The sequence below is a fragment of the Apis dorsata genome, unplaced genomic scaffold (genome assembly GCF_000469605.1).
Source record: "Apis dorsata unplaced genomic scaffold, Apis dorsata 1.3 scaffold_3, whole genome shotgun sequence".
NCBI lineage: Eukaryota > Metazoa > Arthropoda > Insecta > Hymenoptera > Apidae > Apis > Apis dorsata.
Genome location: NW_006263306.1, coordinates 309,975 through 324,225, shown reverse-complemented (window position 1 = coordinate 324,225; position 14,251 = coordinate 309,975). Strand labels below are relative to the sequence as shown.

The 14,251-nt window shown below is 36.2% G+C and overlaps 1 protein-coding gene across 1 annotated transcript in view; it reads left to right on the top strand.

The window, feature by feature from the left end:
• The first annotated feature begins 870 nt into the window (after positions 1-870).
• Positions 871-14,251, top strand: part of LOC102670730 — a 221,668-nt gene continuing 208,287 nt past the window's right edge. The window contains exon 1 of the mRNA XM_031510434.1: positions 871-2,665. The gene's annotated coding sequence lies outside the window, so the exon portion shown is untranslated. The remainder of the gene's footprint in view (positions 2,666-14,251) is intronic.

The following is a 14,251-nucleotide window of genomic DNA, read 5'->3' as shown; positions in this document are numbered from 1 at the left end:
AATACATAGTTAACGTAAAATTATATTCGAAAGTAAAAATTTTACTTCCGACGATTTTGCTTTGATCTTTATTTCTACTTATTTGAAAAAGTTTTATATAAAATTATTTCATCTACGATAATTAATTCTATAATTTTTTTTTATAATAGTTTCAATTCCTAAAGTATAAATAAATATAGAGAATATTATAGAACATTATAGAATATTACTTAGATGTATCGTTTCACTTTTCGATATTTATCAGAAGCATATAAAAAGAAAGAGTTAAATATTCATACATTTGCAATGATGAGTAAAAAGTATAAAATAACATATTTATTCTTTATCATACTTCAAAGCATAAAACAAGCTTAAAACAAGAACAATCTATGATTCGTGGATGTTTAACTTTTTAACAAAAGTGATACTTTATATATTCATTTTAAAGTAGAATAGAAAAAGAGCGTGTATATTATAATAAACAGTCGACTTTTAAGTTATTTATTATTTTTGTTTTGTTAAAATTTAATTATGAGATTTAAAAATACAGATTTCTAGTTAGTACGTATGAAACATTTTTTATAATATAGTTATCTCTCGTGTAGAAAATTTAATATAAATTTATAGTTATAAAAATATACGATTAGAAAGAACGACTGTATATATAATTCGAATTTTATCCGAATACGCGAAAATTCGTTGATCAAATTGTGACGCGTAATTGATTTCAATTTCGCTTATGATTGGCGTCACTTCTATTTTAAAACACGAGATTGCGATCCTTCGAAATAAATTTTGTTTAAAATATCGTATATTTCCGCAAGATCATAAAGTTTTATGACTTACGAAAAATTAATTTCTAAACATTCGTTTAGAAATTATATTATTCCAAAATAACGATATATCGAAGATAGTGATAATCTCTCAGACAATTTTTCACACCATATAATATTACTTTCACATATTTATTCGAAAGATAACATATATAATTCATTAGCACGATTAATAGAAAAAGACCAAATTATATTTCATTAATCTTTAATCTTTAATCTCTGGTATAATTATCGAATTTTCGTAACTATTATACTCGATATCTTTTCAATTTATCGTGCTAAGAAGCCTTTTAAGCCAGTAATTATCGAAATCGTTGGAAAGTTCAATATCGAGTCTGTATCGAGTTGTCTCGAAAGTTGCGGATCAGTGGCATCGTAAGAGATTCGTACGGTTCCTGTAACCCTGTAATCTGTGATCCTGTAGGCGAATTAGGATGCGATCCGTGTCGCTGGAAAAAAAAAAGCCTCAAGTTCGAGCGTCTCCAGGAAGTCCGAGATTAGGCGCCTCTCTCGCATCAGTGGCACATATACAGAAGGGGTAGGCGTGGCACTCTGTGCTGGCCCGTTGGATGCTTGCGCGTGCACACCGAGAAACAGAGACAGAAGCTACACACACGCGTGATATAGGGAGAAACGCGAAAGAGCGACGAGGAAGCGTCGGTGTATATATGTATCTCGAACGAGAGAAGTGAGGTTACGCGATGGAATAGGACAGGTTATACGGTGGATGCACGCTTGTAACCGAGATGGATAGAGAGGAGGATAGAAGAGGTTAGCGGGTGAGAAAGAGATAGATTAAATGCAAGAAGCGTAAGGACGTAGAGGATAGGGAAATGATAAGAGAAATCAGGTATGAGAGAGATGAAGAAAGTGGTGCAAGTAATCGGTGGGAAAGAGACGATCAGAATGGAAGGGAGATGGCGAGATGGTGTAAGAGAGAAATCATGAGTGCTAGGGAGACGAGGAGGCGACTAGAAAAAGAAGATTTCGTTCATTGTCGACGGAAAAGAGAGGGAAGGAGCGCGAACATAGGAGGGGTGAGTTGGAAGAGCGAAAGAGAGGGGATTATAGTGAGCGAGACGGGATGGTGGTTTCAGTCACCGCCCGATCCTCGGCGCGCACGGTTTTCGAATGGGTGTTCTTCTCATCCTCGTCGCGAGAATCGCCGATTAACGAGGTCGTTTAAAGAGTGGGCCACGCCGTGTGCCTATCGACTATTCGTCTCGAGAATTTCGATACCAGTTGGCCAAAATTCAGATACACGCGCAGTTCTCGCGAGATTAACGGAACTTGTTCCTTGTTTTGTTCGATGATCGTTCTCCTGCTGTGCGAAAAGTTGTAAGAAAAGTGGTGTGACGATCCTATCATTACGGTTTGTTGTATTTTTTAAAACTGTTTCGACGAAACACAGTTTTCAATTTATATACGTATTCCTCGATCCAAAGAAGATTTATATTACTCGTGATAAATGTATCAAGTGACGTTGTGTGTAACGTGAAATTTGATTAGTTTTGCGGTGACAGTTATGACATAACTTATGATCTGACGATCGCTCGTGTGCACCGATATATCGATTAGAAAATATGATCGATATGTGAGCGATCGATGTGGCCGTGTAGCCACTTCAGTACGAGCTTTGATTCGTGAGTGACGAATGAAAGAATCTTTCTAATGCGTGAAACGATATTTTTTTTTTTTTTCATGTAATCCATTGACGTGTATGGGACATTTCTTCCGTCTACTTGTCGCGGAGACGTGGAACACGGCCTTCATCTCCTTCCACGGATTCCTCGAGTTACTCCGGCAAAATGCAGAGACTCGTGCATCGGTACCAGGCGTTTAAACGGATTTAGGTAAGTCGAATTTGAAATTGCGTTATAGAATTGGTTGGATAACTGATTCTTGGAAAAATTATGATAAACACTCCGTTTATGGATGGTGTACGACATATGTTACCATGTTTATTTTGAAAATAAACATTACTTTACGGTATAGCGTTAGAGGTAGAGCGTTATAATAGTAAACTTAGAAATTGTTATCGCTGAATTCTAGGAATTCTTTTACGTATCACAAACTTCGCATTTTAAAGAGACGGCGAAAGAAAAAAATACGAAAGAAAAAGAAACAAAGAAGAGGTGCGTTTCATTTGAAATTTAGTAGTGGTCGCGGCAAGTTCATAACTAAAATGTATTCTATTGTAAGGCGTGTTTTTTAAAATATGTTAGCATTTTCTTTGCAAAGAAATTATGACTTTTTTCATCATTATTTTTCTCATATATTTATTCATATTTTAGTAGAATTATTAAATTTTTTTAAACGGAGTAAAATTATTTTTTAAGGAGTAGAGTTTTAGTTTTTCTTAAATAATCCAAATTGAGAATAATAAATCTCCGAATATATTGTTTCAAAAAAAAGTTTTTTTATATTTTTTTCGATTATTGGAAAACGAAACAAAAAATTTCAATTAGAACAAGTTTTACTATATCTATAGAGGGTAGAGAATAAATCTTGGAAAGAAAAACTCGATAATTAAAAAATGACAGCTCTTCGAAATTTGGCTATCGATTTTTTCTTGTATTTTGCGTAGATTAAAAATATAAGAAGAAAAATAAACAGATTTCGAATTAATTGATACGGAATGTAACGACACACACATCGAAAGTGCGCATATTTGGTGCCAATCGGTCTAAATTCTATTTTTTGGAGGTCGCTCCGACAGATTGAAAATCTAGGTTATAAAGGATTAATATGTTTACTATGCAACAAATCGTGTTTTTATGAATTTGAAAATAAAAAATCATGAATTCTTTAGAAAGAGATTTATTATCATTTTTACAAAGGATAAAATTTCATTTTAAATTCATTAAAAATTTTATTATACATATTTATGCAGATTAAAATATTTGAATTGAAAGATATACATAGAAATTCGTTTCATCTACTATTATAATTTCATAAATTTTAAATATTATATGGAATATATTACTCGGGATATTTTATTTATTTTTATATGTTATATGCATTCTCTCTACATTTTTAAATTATTCAAAAATAAATATCTGAATTATTTATTTTTACAGATGAATGAAAACAAAAATTCGATCATCAAATATAACATATTAATCCTTTTCCTTATAATATTTTAATTACATTCGTCAGATCAATCGAATATTTTTTATCAGATATCAATACTAATTCGTATCATATATTCATATATATTATAACTTACTGCGAGCAAATCGATTACCGTAAAATATCAATCATAGTTCGAACAACAAAGATCCATGCAAATGTGAAACGACTACGACGATTCAGAATCGATTAAAGCCAATATCATGAATACGAAAATATCCAATTATCACGTAATCGTAATATAATAGAGCTAGATGTATAATATTTTCCCTCAAAACATCTTCCTCATCTTCGGTTCCGCAATAACGATTAGAATTCCGGTCGGAGCGATAACGATCCCGGTAACGTGATTTACACCGTTATTTCTTCATTACGAAATAATTGCTTTCGAGGAAAGCTTACTAGGGACTCGCGTTCCGCAACGAGCCACGAATATTGCGATCGGCGTAACTCCGTATACGTTCTTTAACGTAATAAAGAGACTCCTCTCCATTCTGTAACGGGGCGACTCTTATAAAACTGTTGGTTCCATTATTGCTTGCCAAACATAATAGCGTACCATTATCCGCGTATTTCTTCCTTAAATGCGGCTACGATGTTTTCGTTTCCGCGTTACGCGATACTTAATTTCTAGGGAAACGACCGGTAAAAAGGAGGCACGAGCGAGAACGAGCGAAAATCGAGAAATAAAATCGAGGAGAAAAAAAGGGAGGGCGGGAAGGAGGGAGGGGGAAGGGAGAGGAGGGGGGTGAATAAAAGACAGGGATAAAGGAGTAAGAGGGGTATCTAGAAGTGGAGACCAACCGAAGAAGAAACGCTATTTCGCTAATGGAAAGTCAGATCCACAAATCGGTGATACAGTCGTTTTCATTTCTTTTGTGTTTTAAGATCGTTTTCCGGGAACGGGTTTCCTATCCGGGTCAACTCGCACATCCGGTCTCGATCGATATTGGTATCGGTGGGTAGGGCGTAGGAGGGAAAATTGAAATTGTTACCTATAGACACGTTATCAGAAATGATATCAACGTTTCGTGGGAAACTTTTCTTGCCGGTATCGGAGAAACAAGAGTTTCGTGATTTTATGCAAACCATGCGAAAAACAGAGTCGGTCTCGAATCGTGAAATATCGTGGTGGCTACAGAGCGACCCGTTATTCGCATCGGAAAATCGTCGATATTTTATTTCTTTCCGAGGGAAATACGCGCGTAGACAAAACGAATCGTATATCTGGTATATAAAAACATCAGTTTTTCCCTTTTTTATTATGCCTCTTCACATTTTTATTCGTGTCTCTCCTTTCTTTTTTCCTCCTCTCTCTCTTCCTTTTCCTTTTTCTCTTTTTTTTCTTTCTTCTCTTTTTTTTTCTCGATATTCAGCCTTCGAGATTTGCAGCCACGAGACGCCGCGCCATTCCTTTAATCATTCACGAATAATGAGCATGTGTTTCCTATCTAGAAAACGCACGGACTTTTTTCGCTCTCGGTTCGAGTGCAGAACTCGCTGAAAGCCTTAATTAGCGAATCAAATGTGAATACATCAAAGAGATGAAGGGAAGGGATATTCTGATTTAACCTGGTGTATACGCCGATAAAGTTGGGAGTCAGACTAAAAGCCACTTGACCCGTTTTTTCTTCGCGAAACGAAACAATGTCCGGCTCGGTAAACTTTGAGAAAAAACACTTGGCTCAATGTAAATACTTTTCCGCATACCGTTTTCCGTGTCCTGGTATCGCGATCACGCGCAGTTGCGGATAGAATCACATAGACGAAGAAAGTTGGCCCTTGTACGTGTACGTGTGCGGTTCCCAATGTCGCTAGCAAACAGCCTGTTGACGTCTTGCGGTTCGATTTAAAGGCTGTTTCTGTCTATGGACAAATCCTGCAATTCCACTGTTCCAAGCCGTTTTCAATGTACAATCGTGTCGACAAATATGAAAGAGGAAACGTAGAACGGATGCATGGTAGAGGAATAAAAATCGCATCCTTGAACGGTAATTTTTTTATGAAAAACTTCTTAAAATGGAAATAAGGATTAGGATTAGGATATAGTATTTTATATTTTTGAAAAGAAATATCGTATCGGTTTTTGTTTTAAAAAATTTTCATGTGGTATTCGAGATGATAGTATGTATTTTGGAATGAATTTTCTTTAAAGATTAATATTCGTATTTTAAAAGAAATAATATTAAGAGATATTTCGATTCGTTTTATTATATTTTATTATATATAACTCGTGGAATAGGATATCTGCTTCGAACAAATTCTCTATCTAGTAGAGGTTTTTTGAGGTCAGGCTGAATTGTGAATTCGTGTCTCGTAGCACAGGATTAGATACGTCGATTAGACACGTCGATTGCGTGCAATTTCGCAGTTACAGATTGCAATAACGTCGATCATAACGTTATGAGTTTAGTCCGACAGATCGATGGGCATGCGGATTTCGTGCAGACAAAGACACATTGTACAGGATGCTGATTAACGCAACGTACGTGCTCTCTCAAGATGTCCATATCGATTCTTCAATAGACATTGAATTGTTATACATCGAGCTGGATAGTGTGTATTATTATGTGCATGTTATTCCGTCAGTCGAACTTAAAGATTTCGTTCACTTTTTCCTCTAAATTTTCGATATTAAATTCGTACTTCCTTATTGATATTATTTAGAAAATACATATTTTCTTTTCAATATCTGTTTTCTAAACACCTATGAATAATGATTTTCAAAGAGTCTTTATTATTTATATTTAAAATTCTTCTCAATAAATTAAGAAGAAGTATCTTCAATTTTTGTTTATTCCAATATATGCGTTTTACTATCATTCGAAAAATGTGAAAAGAGAAAGGTTATTTGGTTGCTATAAAGTATTGGAAAATGCTCTAAACCAACGCAAAAAACTATCCATTCCAAAAACTGATATCGGCGATGAAAAAAAAAACAAACGTATCTCTATTTTTCTTTATTCCAGTTCGAAATTTTTCCTTTATTCCTCTTTTATTCCAATCGTGAAAACTAGAAATCAATCGTTTCGCGAAAAATCGTTTCGTATACATATCTTCGACGAACGTTACGAATATTAATAATCAACATCGTGCGTATTATTCCGAGTGGAGCAATCGGTCGGCCATTTATTGGAAACATTTCGCATTCGTAGCGAAAGGATTTTGTCCGGGGAGAGAGGGCTGATCTTAAATTCACCGAGGCTCGTACGATATTGTGCGGCATATTTAGAATGTCTTCCATAAGTTTGCAGATTTTGAGAACACATATACTGGAAAGGAAATATCTCTCCATTTTTCCACTGTACACCCGCGAGCCATTGAGAAACGAGCCAGGTCCATTTTTACGCTCGCGACCAAAGTAACAAATGTGTACGTACCGCGATCCTGGCTCGCCTCCGTTATTGTTTTCATATTTTTCCCCATTCCGTGGAAAAGGTTGATCCGTTTTGTTGTCTCTCACGGTCGTGTCGAAACGATTCCAGAGAATCAACCTGGAGAGGAATTTCTTGTTGAGAAGGTTCGATACGAGGAAAGTTGGTACAGTTCGTGTCGCCGAGCGTGGTTCTACAGAAAAATAAATAATTCCGATCGAAAGTTATCCGATCGAGAGGAGATAAAGCGTTTCAGAAGAGGAGATAGTCGGTGAACTCGAATAGGGTGGTGGAAAAATCGGAAGCTTCTCTCGGAACAAACGAATCGTCCATACTTTGACGATTTTCAATTTTTCTTGGCGACCTATAACGATTTATAACGACGACTTTTGTTCCGTTATCCGCATAGAACGATGTTCGATCTGGCCATTATAAATTATTTAAGTTTCGTCAGATTAATACGGGCGAAATTATATCCGTTATATTCCATTTCTCTCCCTGTTGGAGAGCGCAGGCTGTGTCACTTCTTGGAAAAGTTTCCTCGATAATCAGATCAAAAGCTCGTTAACTATTGAAAACTCTTGACACGCCGATAATGTCTCGCGTTTCGATCATCCACCGCCCCTTCTCCTCCTTTCTTTTTCCTCCTTTTCCCTTTCCGTCGATTTTTTACTTTCCCTCTTCTCTTCCTTTCCACCTCCCCCTCGTATTCCTTTCTTTCGCTCGGGGAGGGAACGCTGAGATTTCAACTTTTCCATCCGAGCCCGGGTGTAATTAAGGGTAACCAAACTCGCAAGTTTCTGGCGGCTCTTTGTCGAGAATAATGCCTTCGGAGACGGCGTACTTTAAATTGATCGACGACCACGTATTCCGTCGAACTCGTTCCACGAGATCGTTGCGTTCGTCTGCTCTTGATGGATTTATGAAATGGCCTCGATTTTTCCGCCAGTTACGCCTTATAACCGAGGCTCTCGATTCGGGACTCAAATCCTCGTTTCACTCGACCTCTGCTCCATCCGCGAGATATACTCGAATTCGGCTTGAATATTGGACAGTGATGTAAAATTTCATAAACATCGGTCGAGAGAGAGGAAAAGTTTCTCGGAGAAACTGGAAAAACCCTTCCCGATATTTCCATGTTTCTAATTAGAGTGTGCAATTTCTCTGGGTGTAAATGTAGTTCTCCGGATAAAAGCGCCGCGACGAGATTGCATACAAATATAAAAACAATATGAATTAAAAGAAGTCACGTTTGTTACGTAAAGCTAATCTACGTTCGTTATTAACAATAATGATAATTGTGATATTAATTCGTTTATATAACTGTTGGATTAATTTCGCACATCGCATAATGAAACGCTATTTCTAATTTTCTCGAAAAATGCTCCATAATTAGTTTAGTTAGTATTTTTTTTTTTCGTTTTTGTTTATATTTCATAAGTCACAAGTTATAAATGATCGTAAATAGTATTATCTACGAAAAATATAAGGCAGATTAACTTTCTGAATGAAATTGCCTTCTTGTAACATCAATAGTAATAATGAAAAGTTGTGGAAATAAGTTTTAGAAAACATAAGTTGTTGGATTATTTTAAAATTATAAAGGAAAAGCCTATAATTCATCAATATTAATAATATAATTGATAAATTATAGATTCGTTTATCGTTACGTAGAAGTGATAGAGGTAGACAAGATCGTCATTTACGATGTCAGGAATTCGAGCAATAATTTACAACACCGTGAATTATACATGACAACAGTGGTCGCTAGATTGTGCATTGTGCGCCGACCGTAAAACTCTCGAGAATATAATTTTACCGAACATTCTCGTTCATTACCACGCGGCAATTATCCTATCCTATAATTTCATCGTGTACCAGTCAATAATACGTATTCGCGGGGCTATTATTGTTCTATTAACGATGAGAGGGATTGGCGTGACACGCGAACCGTGAATCGATAAATGAATTTAATTTGACCCATGGGATGTATTTTAAAATATAGGAAATCTAATAAATCTTTGATAAGATGTTGCTTGGTGACGAATTCGCAATGTGTTCATCGTACCGTTTCGACGGAATTTCATCCAAATCGTGCCATCTACTTTTATGGAATTTTCGTGACGACGGATGCGTGCGAGATTTTTTACTGGCAACGCGTTTTTACGACTAGTCGTCTTCTCTTCCCAATTTACTATCCTTGCAGGCGAGAGATCACGCATGCTTTCTGCTGCGTCATCTTGGAATAATTTCTTGGTATTGATGCGCATTGATAAAAAAATTTGGGATATTTATTATATTTGGTCAATAATTGATAAAGATTAGATTATTAAAGATATTATCGAAGACTTAATTCTCAAAATTCTCATTGATATTTGTGATCCAAATTAAAGTCGAGTTTATGTATAAAAAATATAGAATTTTGACGGAAGAAAGATTTCAGTAATTCGAATAATCAAAGAATTTTAATTTGACAAAACAATGAGTTAAGGAAAATAGAGGTTTAATTACAATTTCGAACAATAATCTCCTCTTCTATCGCGTCTTACCTTTATCACGAAAGGATATGATCACATATGATCGAATTAACATTGTTATTGCAGATTTTCATTTGCAACATTGTTTGCATAATTCTACGCGTAATTTTGCAAAATTGGATCTACGTAACGTTAATTGCGATTCAATGTGTGGCCTGTCTCATTTTAGAATTAATTACGCTTTGTCTGGGAATCGGACGCGGTTTCTAAACACGTATCGTTTGAATGGATTATACACACCTTCTATGTGTGACCGAGACACACGATTCAAATCAGATATGATTGTTTAACGCGAAACAGGGGTTCAGAGGTTCTGTGTCTACGATCTATTCTTCCTTCCTTCTCTACATGTGATTTCGTATTTCGTAAACGTAAGATGAGAAAGTTTAATACTTGCTTAGTTCGAGGATGCAAAGTTCGGCCTGTTTTCAAGGTTTTAACGTTAATTCGTACAACGAATTCATTCGTATCGAGGGAAGAGGGCGCGTCGCGTTTTGGGATTTAACTCGGTCGAAAGTTAGTGTCATGAAGGGAGACGAGTTGGCACGTCTGTTGGAAAGTGTAATTGGTTTATCAAGTATCATTATCTTCGCGCAGTTCGCCAGATGCGTATGCATTATTACGAACGCAAGAGAGTGCAAAGTTCGCGTGGAATGTTTCGTGATAAAATTACTTTGAGACCGTCGTTAATTAACTGGCGGTGTTTTCAACGACGCTGGTTTGTTGATACCGAGATCAATTTTTTTTTTCGTCGTTTTACTTCGTGTGACACAAAGGAGTACGTGAAATAAGTAACGATGAAAAAAATTAATCTCACAGCGGACGTTACAGTTAGTGGAATAATTTATAAATATTTAATTTAATAATTTTTCGTTTTTAATTATCGAAATTTATATAATATATTATAGCATTTATTCTTCTATTCTTATTATTATTTTTCACGAAAGGAAATAAATAAATGATGTCGTGGATAAATACGAACATGATACAAATGAAAATGAGAAATAGAATTTCAAAATAATTCTTTCGTGATTCGAAATAACTCTTTGCAGTATAAAATTCCGCAGTGAAATTCTTTTGTTTGAAAATTTCTTTTTGGCAACGAAATCTTCAAATATCGCAACACGCGATTTTAAAATATAAGATTTATTCTCAAAGCATATTTTAAATATTTTCTTTAAAAATATATCGTGAAATATTCGGAATATTTTTCTTTCGTATTTACGTAGTTTTTTCTTTTATCGTTATTTAATATAGGATAAATGGCAAAGAACATGTCTCAAAATAAATTAAAATCTCCATCGACGGTGTTTGAATCATTTTCGTTCGAATGCATCTAAACACTCATCCGAAGCTAGCGAATCATCATCCACTTCAAACACCAATCCGCATATTTGTGTGCTCCTTCTAGGAACACAAACATAACCGGTTGAATTGTGAGCGATGCAAACAACAAACGTTCAAACGCTATTCTATAGCCTCTATAAACTCGTTTGTACTAGATTTCTCTGTGAAAATCCTGGAATCTGTGCCAGAAACTCCGACAAAATCGAATCGATTCTTTACTCTTTGCAATTAATTCGAAAAACAATTGTTAAACAACTGAAAAAGTGAGCTGCAAAATAAACGTTTGGTTAGAACGTTGCCCCTATTAGAATTGCGGATAAATTTTCTTTTCTGAAAAATTCTTAAACAAGTTTTGTTTAAACTTCAAACTATTTCTCATAAATCTCACGCGATGGACAAGAAACTTGCAAATAAATTTCAAATTTTTCAAATTTTCAAAATATTCAAATATCTACAAATCTTACTTCTCGCGTGTTACACATAAATTTTATCATTTCTTTCTCCGTCTATCCGTCATTTCATTTGGCCATCCATCCAATACGTCAAATTGCGCTTTTTGATCGATTCTATGTAATCTCGACCAGCGTGGTATCATTCGTGCATCGTCTGTTGGTGGATAGTCGCGGAATTATTCGGTTCGGGTTATCCTGCTCTTGGAACAAGGTAATATTTCGATTCTCAGCGGTGGCCCAGCGTGTGGTGCAGAGCAAGCAGACCAAAACGCTGCTGGAAAACCAGTGGCTCGGGTCACGCTCGGGATTTATCGCCACGTACTTCTTACCAACGAACCGCACATTTTGAGCGCGTGTTCGCTATCATTTCCCGTGTTCTTATAAAACGGGGAAACTTCTTGGCCGGTATTTACAGCAACTCGCGTTCGTTCCTGCGACTAACAATGAAAAGAAACGTTTCAAAGAACGTTTTCGCATTCGAAAACATGTGCACATTAAACTTTATGCTATTTTCATTCCGTCTAATTCTGATTTTGTTCGTTCTTTCATCGTGGATTGATTTGACGATTGATCGAAATTAGAGGATTTTCGTGAATATCAGTCGTATAAGATATTAAGTGATAGGAATAATATTTGTATCCGAATATGATTGCAATTGTCGTTACTTAAACATACTAAAAAAAAAAAAAATAATCGTATGAAACTAGTATTTAATCAAACTATATCAAAGTTATGATAGATACAGTCGAGGAACATTAATAAGGATAAGAAAATTTCATGATCATGGAATCTTTTGATCGTCAATCTTCTCGTAACAGGGAAAAAAAGAAATTTCAATTCACAAAGAATGGATCAAATAATCGCAGTATCCGATTTTCATACGAAATTTCTCATCCATCCATTAACCATTTACATTAAAGATGAAAATAATATTCCAGAGTCTGTAAGTTGGTAAATATTTCATAAGCGAGTTACGGTATTTGCAATTACTTCAAACTTACCGGTAAATTTTCGAACGGCGAGCAAGTCCGACGCAACTTTACCCTCCCTCGCCCATGCAAAACTAATAGCCGTTCCGTCCGTAACATTTATTCGCAGATTTTCCCGCGGAATGTTCGAGCTTTAATGTTCGAAAACGCTCTAAGAGCACACGTACGTATCGACGTCGAGGCGTGGAGGAGGGTAAGGGAAAAAGTTCGCCACCCCGTATCGGCAGTGACGGCGATGGATCGTTGCGGTCACGGGGGTGGGTGTGTAACATGCCGCGCACGAAGCTTCAGTTTCGGGAGTTTCAGCCTTGAAATCCGGGTCGTAGCGAGTATTTGTCATAAAGCGAAGGAATTTCTGACCGAGGCGTGGTGGATTCTTGCCTGTCGAGGCACGTCCGGTGCATAAAGCTCGTGATAAAGTCTTAAATATCCGACACGTTCGCCAGTGGGAGAAAGAGTAAGCTCGTTTCTCGTCTCGTCGTCTAGGTCGTTCAATTTTACGGATTAAGGTCGTTCGAAACATGCAGGGACGTATCGTTTCGTATAGAGGAATGCGATTGGCTTAATCGAACTTGGGGGTGAGAGAAGGGGAGAATCGTGGATTTCTCGTAAACAGTCTCTCCGAGGATTCGTTAAGTTGGCGTGAACGAGACTGAGAACGATCGTGAGGCGGAAATAAAAGCGATGGCAGACGTTGAATGGTATCTCAACCTGGATTCCAGACCAAGTTTCGCGATGAGGATTGGTCGTGGGGAATCTGGTTTAATGGAAGTTTCGTTAAATTAAAATCTACTGGAAGTATGCTCGATTAAATGCACATCTCGAATGATGATCTTGCGATTTATTTATTATAATTATTTGCTGTATGAATTAACGATGATTGACACGATGGTTGTTGTATTTCGAAGAAGATAATCCATTTTTTCCAAGTTTTATATTGGAGAATCAAGACATTTATCTCGCGTGACTTTCGTGTTTCTAACGCGAAGAAGAAAACGTAATCGATTTCTTTCCCAAGGTAATCAAACGGAAGAATAGATTACGCTTGTTTCCGAGAAAGAACAGTGGTAAAAAGGAAATTGTTTAGTTTTGTTGAAAGACCATTTACCATTACCGTTTTATTATCAGTCACGAATTTACAAACTTTTTTTTGCACGAAATTCGTATCGCACGAAGATGGATAGATAATTTCAAAATATAGCTAATAAAAATAAGTTGAAATTTACTGGAACGAGGAAACTTTTATCGTGAATGTACGATGTTATTTTTTTACGATTCGAAAATGGCTTTTTCAACTTTATAGCAATCGTCTGTAATAAAAATATATAAAATATTAACGAAATTACGAAATAAATAAGATTATAGTACACTTGGATGAACGAAACGAGCATATAACCTATGCTGCAACCATACAAAATTATCGTAGACAGAAACAAAGCCGCACGAAGGTTCGCAGTAGATTAAGTCACGGAGGCGTACTGCGTCAGACACGGATGCTCGTCGCGTCGAGGAACGAATCCGCTTGGAAAGCAGTTGCATCCGCAGTTTTCCGCTCGAGGCGATCGTCAAATTCTCACATACTAATTTAAGCAACTGGGAAGATACGAA